We start from the raw sequence: 11,644 nt of genomic DNA on the forward strand, positions 1-11,644 counted from the left end.
CTAACTACGACCTATAAGAACATGCCTGCAATCTAATATGAAAATGATCTCTACAACCGTACATATGCATTCCAACCAAACAAATGACCATGACACATGCCGAGGTAAATATGGATATGTAAGGTATGGGTAAGAAGAGGCAAAACAGTATGGGAATGTGGAGGTATAGGTGATCAAGCTAGTACATAAACAAAACCATATACCAACATCTAACTTCTTGCTCAAAATAAACAATAAAACTGGTGCTAATTATCAAGCACAAATCTCACAATCTCCATAATAAATAATCAATCAACTCCCCATAAGATACAAATGTAACATGGGAGCAAAAATCGCCATTTAATAAAGACTTTGAATTATGCGAATGATTTTCTTTTCTTCTCGGCCTTCGGTCGATCGACCAAGATGGCCAGTCGATCGACTGTCCTCTACAGTTGTGGACAGCGGGCCGCCCACGGGGGCGCTTGGTGAAAACGAAACAAGCGTTTGCATTTTTGTATGGAGTCGCCACCAATTTTTATGGGAAATTGGAACCGTTCGAATACCTCGTGTCATGTCAAGACACAAAGTAGTGACATGAACACTAAGCAATCGTTACCCTTAGCATTCTATGTCTAGAATGACTCTCGTGGATGCCAATGAACACGGGTGTTCACAGATATCTGGAGTAAGGGGTGAGGGTACGTATTAGGAAGCTCTTTTGATCGAACACCTAATCCCGCCCGCCTCGATAGCGGCCTCTACTAATGATTAGGGAAGTTATTCGTACTTGATATATCGTCGGCTATAATGCATGCAATGCAACATCCAAGTTTTAATCCTAGCATATGAGAATTAATACTAAGTCGGTTGACACATAATTTAGCATACAATTGGGTCGAAGTAGGATTTAATGCTCATTTACATGTGAAAGCATACAAACAAAGAAAGAGATACAATAAAAGAAATACAATAAATATAAATTACAATAATTACAAAGGAACAGGCGATTTATGTCGAAAATACCTTTAAAACAGATAATTTGAGAAAAAGAATGAAAAAAAGAAAGAAAGAATCAAATAAATTAACGAACAGGAATTAGCGTGATATTACGGTTAATAGTTAATTAATACGTAAACTAATTAAACTATGTCAAAGCGTAAACGGAGTCGGGGACGAATTCAGCGAGAAAGCAAAGCAGAGAGCTGCGTCCTTTAGAATAAGCGCAGCAGACGCCGCGTCTGTTCCTTGGCTCGATTCCCGCGTCATGAAGCCGTAATTGCAAGCCGTTAATGTTAATTGGTGATTTTAATGATTGATTTGATGATATCTACTCGGATGAAAGTGATTAACAGGTTATTTAACATATGAATGGGTCATGAAAACAGTAAAATATGAATGAGACGGATGCAAACGGATTATTACATGATGGAATAATGATAGAAGTGAAAAAAATATATAAATGAGTCAAACAAATTAGGTTAGATATGATGGATTAATGACAAACATATGACGAATATGACAAATAACAGATGAAAACTATATCAAAGACGAATCCCAGAAACTCAATATGAACAAATTGAATCTCTACAACCCGGAATTGAATTTAATGACGAAAACCCGCAAATATTGGATTACTCGGGATTTAAGTCGGATTTGTGATGATTAAAGCATGATAATGACGGTGATTATAACACATGTGGAATTATTATGATATTAAGACGAAGAATTAACAGACGAAGCAAGCAAAAGAAAGAATTTGAACACGAATTATAGAGGACAAACGAAAAAGAAAGGAAGCAGGAACTGCGGCAGCCTCACGAAGAGGCGCAGCAGGAACTGCGCTCCTTCGAAGAGGCGCAGCAGTTGCTGCGCCCTTTCTCGACGGTTATCTACTGGAAATCCGCAAAAAACAAGTTTTAACAAAGGGTTTTAGAAATCGGTTTTAATGGTATTTTCGACATAAACCTTACAATTGATGATACAAAAAGTAAAATACAATAAATAAAGAGAGATTATACACCCTCAGACTTACATGTTGACGAAACAAGAAGGTCTAAGATATCGATTAGTGATGCTCGACGCGAATGCAAAGAAAGTGCCCTCGTAAGAGGAAAACGATTGATTAATTAAGTTGATTGATGTGGAGTTGGTCAAATTGGTCGGTCATGCAACGGAGAGGCTGGTACCCGGAAAGATCCGAGCTTACGTGGTCGAAAGTTCAAGCACGTAGGCGCCAATAAGTAAGAACAAAGTCTAGAATGCAAAGGGAGAAGAGAAGGGCGGACACTCGCGTGAGAAATATGAGGAGCGAAGGCTCCTATTTATACTAATCACGTGAAGGAATTAGGGTTTCGGAGACTCTTTGGAAGTGAATCTCGGAAAGATATGAAAAAGATACGAGAAACATGCGAGAAAAGGGCTCGGGAAGAGGCGCAGAGCCATCGCGTCTCTTGGAAGAGGCGCAGACTGCTGCGTCTATTCCCGAGGAGGTTTCCTCTCTTTGAAGAAAGATTTCGCGTTTGAGTTATGGTAGGACGGAAATAATTCGATCTTCCTTAATATTTTATATGAATATTACGGGATTTTATTTGCCAAAAGATAAAATTTGTGAAATATGGAATAGAAATATCTGGAACATTCCAGAACATTCCGACTCGGGATTTAACGGTTATCAGAAAATGGAGACGGTTTTAGGCCCGGACTCCGAATGTACTCAAAATACTGCCAAAACGACCGTATCGGGACGTAGATGACAACCATGAGGTAGACATTAATATTTGAGCAATCACTTGATGATAATCTTACGAACTGTCACAAATCGTTTTGCGTATTAAACATGCGGCCCAATCATCACCGGGTGGTTTGCGGGAGGTGCAGAAATGAGGTATCTACAGAGCCCCCACTTTGACTGAGGCTTGGACAAGGCGAAAGTCAAATTATAGCCATCAGGTCAATCGAAGATTACAACCTGACGACTATGGCGACGCGAGGCGGCTCAAGGGGTCTGAACCAAGGACCTGTCGTCGGGAACATTTTAGAGTCTGTCGACTATCGGGGAGGGTCGTTTAAAGTCCATTAGACTACGTAAGGAGGCTCTCCAGCCATAAGAAGAGACCATACCTGAGACTTCTTCCTCGAGATGCTTCCGGAGTTGCGTAGGAGCTAAGGTTGAGCATGGGAGCTAAGGGTAAGACCTAAAAGATATATAAGGATTGTGCTAGGGTATGGGGACCCTAAAGGAAAGCATTGACGGGAAGGAGGCCTAAAGTAAGTTCAACTTAAGGGGTAAACCGAAGGTTGGGTATAGGAACTCTATTGGTTTGGGGAACTTGAAGGCTTATGAACCTAAAAGGATTGGGATCCTATAGTTAAAAAGTCCTAATTTCGGGTTTACGAACCTAAGAAAGAAGGCTTTGGGGTTTGGGAACTTCTGGAGAACGACACCTTCGTCGAACTCCGCGGGAAACACGAAACATTGCGAGTAGCAGGACACGGCTGGGAACTGCTGGAGGGAAAACTGTTTGGATAATCTTCGGGAAAATATTGCAAGTAGCAGGACACGGCTGGGAACTGCTGGAGGGAAAACTGTTTGGATAATCTTCGGGAAAATATTGCAAGTAGCAGGACACGGCTGGGAACTGCTGGAGGCAAAGATCTGCTTGGATAGATGTTAATCCTCACGTCTTGAGAGAGACAGTACGTCCGCTTACTCTCGCTGGAGACATCATGGAAAATTATTCTTCTTGTCATGAGAAGGAAAGTATATCCGCTTACTCTCGCTTGAGACATAATGAATGTGTGTCGAATTCTTGTGAATAAGTAAATGCTCGTTGCGACAAGCAAAAAAGGGGTCTTGGAAGGAATAAACAGTCTGCTGCTGGCTTGGAAATGCGAGCCGGAACGAAAGAAAACCGTCGAACGGACCGCAATAGTAAAATAGCATCGGGGAAGAGGCGCACCAAAGATGGGCCCACAAATAACGAACTTATAACGAATTTTTGAAAATCCGTATGGAGGGAACAAAAGGAAGAGGCGCAGCAAGAGCTGCGTCTCTTGGAAGAGGCGCAGCGCCTGCTGCGTCTATTCCCCAATTTGGCTTTCCTGCGTAAAAACGCGAAAATCAAAGGGATTGTATTCATCCTTATTCGAAACACAAATCACTCATTTCTCTCTTAAATCTTCACCATTTCCGCCAAGGTTTGATTCAAAAGCTTGCTTTAAACATGACTAATCGAGGTATGTATCTCAATCTTGCATTAATCCTCTACATTTGTTTAATTTTGAGCCGCAAAATCTAGGGTTTTCGACCCTTTCGATCGAAAATTTGGGGCTTTTTCCCCAAATGAATTTGCTTTGTCAAATTGACGTTGGAAATGGATAGTAGGTAATGTTAGGAACATAACCATGTATTTGTTTCGAATTTTTGTCGAGTTTTGAGCCTTTGAGTGTAATTTTGAGACGGTCTTACAACTAAACCGTAAATTGCTTCGAAAATAGCCCTAGGATTGCCCATTTGCGATGAAATTTGATATTTGGGATCCCTGGGTGATGGGTAAACTTTCTACCATCTCGGAATTTTGGTTTGTGACAACTTTTTCAGGACACCTTTCTGGGGCATAATCGTCGTTATAGCGAAATGCTGCCGAAATTTCGACTTGAACCCGGAAATAGGCTTCGAATTGGACTTGACTTGACCCAATTTATCACATGAGTGATCGGGTTGATGGGAATATGGCCAAGGATGGCAAAAAAAGAGCGGTTTCAGGGCTTCCGAAGGCTCGAAAATCCCTTAACCAAGGCTTGTCGTCATGTGACGCGGCCTGAATTTGCTTTAATGTTGCAGGTGACGAGGCTTCTACTTCTGGGAGAGCTCCCATGGAGATAGACGCCGCTATTGTTGAGGAGGCTTTAGAGCAGGCCTTCACCGCTGCGGTGATGGCTGCTGAGTTTCACGAGGAGGAGGCCGTCGAGGAGGAGGAGATCCCGAGACGGGCCAACGTCGGGCGAGGAGGTCGTCAGCTGAGGGGAGCTCCTGCGTGGGCTGAGACCTGGGAGAGTAGGCACCTCGTGTGGGCTGCAGAGGGTCACCTGTCCTACAAGACGGTGAAGAGTTTGGTAAATAGGAATTCACTACTCATCACCCATCCTCTTTCATTCTTTTGTCCAAATTTCTTTCAAATTTCATTCAAAACTAAAGATAGCTTTGTTTCAAATCATAATAGGAGGCTGGGAACATCAGGTCGTTTCGGGTTACACGACAAACGATGGAGCACTACGAGCGGTCGTCGGCGGAGGAGAGGGCCATGATCGAGCGTGGAGCGTTCGGTCCTTTGGTACAGGTCTTGAGGGATATCGTGAAGAGGAAGTTGCGGGCTAACCTTAGCCTGGTCCGTGCTTTCTTGGACCGATTCTGGGATACGACTTCCACGTTTCACCTGCCTTTTGGTGAGGTGGGAGTCACTTTGGAGGATTACGGCATATTTTCTGGTCTGCCGTGCGGGGACCGAGGAGGTGGTGTGGCCGAGAGCGCCATGAGGGTAGACTCGGCCGAGGCGAGGAGATTGATCGGCTGGAACTTGTCGCCGAAGGCTGTTGCAGTGCCGGGTTTGGTACCCAGTTCTTACGTTCGAGACTACTTTGCGGGGAAGACCTCGGCGCTGGTGACGATTGACGGGAGGGAGACGGCTCCTCCTCCCTGTACAGCTGATCAGAGGGCTCGTCTGTGGCTTTGGTGGTTTCTGTCTTCAATTTACCTCGGAGACAAGGGCGAGAGGCTGTCGACGAAGCTTCTTCCCTTCCTTTCTGACCTGAGTTCCCTAGGACGTTGGGACTGGGTCACTGCTGGTTTTGCGGTCCTCATCCGCTTCATGAGGGCCATGGTTCATCCGGAGTTAATGGAGAAGGGGACTTCTCCCGGTCTTTGTCGGACTGGACTCACTCTTTGGAGGTATGAACCTACCTTTAGACTAAAGTAAATTCCTTTCTTTATCAAATCACGAAAGATCGTCATTGATTATTTTGCTTTACAGGCGTGGGTGTACTCCTACTTCCCGAGCCTCGCGCCCAAGAGGACGAAGCCGCTGGAGAGGGCCTATCCTGTGGTGAGGGATTGGGTGATGTGCCGGACGAAGAGAAAGCGTTCTTCTCACAATGTCTACCGGCGGGACGTGAACGCTCTTCAGCTGAGCGGCGTGAGTATCCCATTTGTATTCATTTATACTTCTTATACTTTGCCTTTAATTGATCATAAGAATGATCTTTGCCTTATCTTGTCATAGTGGGTGCCCAGACCTTGGGCGGAGTACGCTGGAGCGCCTCCTTTCGTGGCTGAGGTCCTTTGTCCTAGGAGCCCGAGTCGACTGCTGTTGAGGACGTCGATGGGTCATGTGTGGTACTTGGGCGAGCGTTTGGCTCGTCAGTGCTCTCGGGACGCGTTGACGGTTCCCATCGATCCTCCCAGGACGATGTTTATGGAGCCTTCTGAGGCTGAGAGGGAGGCGGACTTGGCTGGTGCCAGTGGTGACGACCTTCTTCTGCTTGGCGAGGACTACTCGGCGTTCCTCTACGGGAGGTTGGCGTACTGGCCGGTAGTGGTGAGTATTTTTTTACTTTTTCTTGATTTGATTTTGAGAATTACGACGAAAGATCATCGATTAATGAGAGCTATTTGTCTTTGCAGGAGGTCGAGGCGGCGGGCATCGAGCCCCCAGTGTACCCCGAGACCCTCGAGTACACTGATGCGACCGGGAGGACGACGATCTCCGAGCTGCGTGACTTTGACGTAGCTGTGACGGATGTTGGTCTAGACGACTGGCAGCATCTGATTCGGAGGGTGAGTCTCTAACTTGTATAACTTTCGTGTAGGAACACATTTGATTGAGTTTGTTCAATTTGCTGAGAATTTCCTTTGAAAATGCAGGTCGCGCCGTCCCGGTTCGTGGCATTATGGAGGGTGGCCAACCGGCTGCGAGCTACTGCCGTCGAGGCACTCGTCGGTGGTCGAGGTCGTCAGGTATGAACCTTACACCTATTTCTCTTTTTGATTTTTGATTTTTCTATTTTCAATTTTGCTTGAATCGATTGACATGAGCCAATTTATTGCTGTTTACAGGGTGACCGCGAGCTAGAGCGAGAGTTGACCCAGTCTCGGGAGGAGATAGCTCGCTTGTTGAGGGAGCTCGAGGTTGGGGACGCCGAGATCGCCGTTCTGGCGGCGAGAGTTGCAGAGTTGGAGGGCGCCCAGCAGTAGTTTTGTGTAGACTTGTACATTTGGACATTTGATTTTGAAAATTTTTGGACTTTGTTTGGGGCGCAAGCCCCCAGTTTGCTTGTACATTTGCTTTGTTTGGCGTATATACGACGGCCTGAGTGCCTTTGCTGCTGGGTTGTGTTGCTTGTATCTGCAGGTTAGTTCTTGAACAGGTTTGGTAGATAACGGTTTGCGCCGTCATGCTGCCGAAATTTATATAGAAATCACGCAAAACATACATTTTTATATACATATGGCCTTAATTAGCGCAAAATGAGACTCAAAAGAACACTAAAAAAAAGCAAAAAATTTGCCGGAAATGACCGGACGGTGGGGAGGGTTACCCCCTAAAAAAAAAGAAAAAATAAATCTATAAGTTAGAGAATGTAGAAATGAAATTAAGAAACTGAAGTGAATAAAAAAAATGCTGAAATTTGTTAATAATGGAAACACATAAAAATTGTTTCCCAAAAAAAAGAAAATGAATTAAAATGAAAATTACTTCCTAAAAGAGAAAATGAATTAAGATGAAAGTTATTTCCTAAAAAAAAGAAAATGAATTAAGTGTGATGAAATGGCGAAGGTGTCGACGTCGCCTCGAAATGCGTGCCCGCGAATTTAGGAAACCTGAAACATGGTGATCTTCCCGTATTTACCAAAATAAAACCCTGTAGGAATAGGAAATCATTCGTTATAGAATTAGGAAAGATCCAACGCGGAAATCACAGAAGTGAGACTGGGGAAGAGGCGCAGCATGAGCTGCGTCCCTTTGAAGAGGCGCAGCAGGTGCTGCGCCTGTTCCCAAGCTGGTCCGTTCTGACAGAGAATAGTATAAATAGAAGCGTCGATGGAGCTTTAATTCACACAAATCTTTCGTCTCTTCTTCGTTTATTCACATAAAACTCTCAAAATAAATCTTCAAAAGAAAATTGTCATTATGAATACTTTGGAGATCCGCATGAAGGAATGGACCAACGAATTTTCGAATATGGAGAAGCATGACATGGGTGCTTATAACCTTGGGTCTTTGTTGAGTTTGAAACTCATCAAGGTTGTAAAACCGTTCTTGGATGCTTGCCTTGACTATTGGGACCCGAATTATCATGTTTTCGCGTTCCCAGGAGGTGACATTTGCCCATTTCTGAAGAAATTCGCTATTGGTGGGTGGGACCCGAACATTTACCTGCCATTCCTTCCACTTCGCAAGGGTATAAGAGCAAATTTAGAGACTTGCTTGGACTGACCAGACTTGAGGTGGATCGTCTAGTTACCCCAAAAGGCGTGAGAATGTTGGATTTTATAGATCGATTCATCAACAGGGCCGACCCTACTGTTTCTCATGTTGCTAGGAGGAGGGCATTTGGCTTTTGTTTGTTGCATGTGTATGTCTTCCAAGGACACGTTGATGAAGACTTGAGAGGTGATCCCCGTCTTTTGGGCCTTATTGAGCAGATGGAGCTGCGCAGGAGCCCAGCTTGCTTATGCTTAGGAGAGATTATATTGGGTTTGGATAATAGGAAATCCAACCGCGATCTGCCGTTCTTGGGGAGTCCCGTCATTTTGCAGGTAAAAGACACTTTTTTTTTTTTCGTTTTTTTTTTTCGTCTTTATTTTTTTGATGTCTAATACCTGCTTTTCGGTAGGTTTGGCTTATGGAACGACTTCGATTGATCGAGCCCCCAGTTCATGCACTTTCCTATCATGCTCGTTCGATTGCGATGAGGACGCGGTTGTACATGGTGGACTTTACCCGGGTCTGCGATTATTGGAAGAACAAGCTGAAGAATGATGATGGTCCGTTGATTAGGTGGGTTGTACCGTGGTGGCACCTCAAGTCTGTCACTGGAGTGTCTTCTTTGGATCCCACTAGGTCCGTGCGCATTCCTGGATTGGAGTTTATGGTATGCATCTTCCCGGAAAGATTGATGAGGCAAGTTGGGTGAAGACGAGACGATCCGAGGCTTGACACCGTCCCGCAGACTGCTATGGCGCTTACTACCGAGAGCCGAAGGGAGTGGGCCATTAAATGGGCCCAAAGGAACATGTGGTTCTTGAGCTTCTCCGCCAACGCTTTGTGGGTGTCAGATTCTTATCTGAGGTGGAGAAAGGCTACTACTCCGGAAGAGCGCGAGAGACTGAGGAAACGCGAGCCTGTTGATTACAAGGTGCGCGAGGGAGAGAAAGAGAAGGAGAAGCATCTGACAGAGGGAGAAGAAGAAGCCGGGTTTCAAGTCATTCATCCTTCGAAGAAATCAAAGACTACTCCTGTCGCAGAAATGGTGGTTGGCAAGAATGGAAGAGCCAGGCCTCGAGAAAGACCGTTGGTGATTAGGTCTGAAGTGGTGCAAGAGCGTCCGGCTCGAGGTCGTGACAAGAAATATGACAAGAATGACAAGGGCAAGGGGAAGATGGAGGAATAGCCCGAGTCTTTATTTATTATTTGATTATTATTATTATTGTTGTTGTAATAAAAAGAAGGGATTTTTAGAATCCTAGCCTATTCTATTTTTATTATGTAACGTACTATTATTATTTAGGAAATGAAATAAAAAGGTTAAATGGTTATGAAACCGTTGAGATTTTCTACTTATTATTCTTGTCGAATTTCAAATGCAATGCAAATGTCCTTCTATTTACATTTTAGATATAATGGGTTGAATCCTGTGAAGGATTGCCTACGTATTCACTTGAAAAGCGAAATCAAACCCTTGCGCGTAGTTCGAGTAAATGTAAAAGAATAATTGTTCGAAGTAAGAGCTTGTAATGAACATAGAAAATAAGCATGAGCTTTTGCTTACTCTGGAGGTGCGAATTTAGTTTATTTGATGATATGAGGATGACAATTTTGTCAAAATGCAAGAGCATAGTGACATTTAGCTTATTTCAGCTTGGTCAGGGGCCGTTTATTTAGTGCCACAAGAGCGACACGTGGGGTTACGCGAGGCGCGTGTCTGGTCCTATTCTAGGCATAGTATCGTTTCAGTTGGTCAAGGTTTGTGGGGTTTGAAAACTCATTCCCGTCTAGGTCTGTGATTCTAACCGCACCCCCTGGGAGTATGGATTTGACTAGAAATGGTCCGTCCCAATTAGGTTTGAATTTTCCCCTTGGGTCGACAGGTAAGAGAGCTCTAACCGATTTGAGTACTAAGTCTCCTTCTTTGATGTTTCTTGGCCTAACCCTTTTGTTGAAAGCTCGTTTGATACGTGCTTGATATGTTTGGACATTATGTAAGGCGCGTAGCCTACGTTCATCCAGGAGGATGAGTTCTTCATATCTATCCTTTTTCCAATCGGCCTCCGGGATTTGACTTTCTAGTAGAATACGCAGGGATGGTATTTCTAGCTCGACTGGTTGTACGGCTTCCATGCCGTAGGTCAAATAGAAAGGAGTAGCCCCAGTGGGCGTCCTGACAGATGTACGATACCCCCATAAAGCAAAGGGTATCTTGCTTGGCCAATATCTATAGTTGTCAATCATTTTCTTGAGAATCGTGACAACATTCTTGTTTGCCGCCTCTACCGCGCCGTTAGTCTGTGTTCTATAGGGCGAAGAGTGGTGATGCTTAATCTTGTATTTGGCTAGCAATTGCTCGGTTTCAGCTTGGAAGTGTGACCCGTTATCGCTAATGATCTCATGTGGGCAACCATATCGACAGATGATGTTGTTTTGTATGAATTTTGCCACATTTTTAGCCGTAAGACCAGTGTAGGAAGCCGCTTCTACCCATTTGGTGAAATAGTCGATTGCCACTAGAATGAAACAGTGACCTCCTGTTCCGGATGGGGTTATCTTTCCGATTATGTCAATTCCCCATGCAGAAAATGGCCAAGGAGATGTCATTGTGTAGAGCAGTGAAGGAGGGACATGTTGTACATTCCCGAAGATTTGACAATTGTGGCAATGTCTTACGTATTTGATGCAATCGGATTCCATTGTGGTCCAATAATATCCCAGACGTGTGATTTTCTTTGCCATCATAGGCCCACTCATGTGAGGACCGCATTCTCCGTCGTGGACTTCTTCCATCACCTTTCGTGCCTGTGAATGATCAAGGCAACGTAGGACTACATCAAGAGGTGTTCTTTTGTATAATTCTCCTTGCATGAGAACGTATTGGGAAGCTAATAGGCGTATAGCACGTTGTCCCCTCTTGTCCATATCCGGTGGATAGGTACCATTAAGCTTAAAATTCAGGATTGCTTGGAACCAGGGCTCCTGTGCGATTTCCTCTTCATCGGTGATTTGGTGGACATAAGCCGGCTCTGACCGTCGTTCGATGCACAAAGGCATTTCCATCATGTGATCTGGCATATTTATCAAAGATGCAAGTTTCGCAAGAGCGTCTGCAAATTGATTTTCCTCCCGAGGTAGGTGCAGGTAGGTTACATGATCAAAGAATTGAGCGACTTGGT

The sequence above is a fragment of the Silene latifolia genome, chromosome 2 (assembly GCF_048544455.1).
Source record: "Silene latifolia isolate original U9 population chromosome 2, ASM4854445v1, whole genome shotgun sequence".
Lineage (NCBI taxonomy): Eukaryota > Viridiplantae > Streptophyta > Magnoliopsida > Caryophyllales > Caryophyllaceae > Silene > Silene latifolia.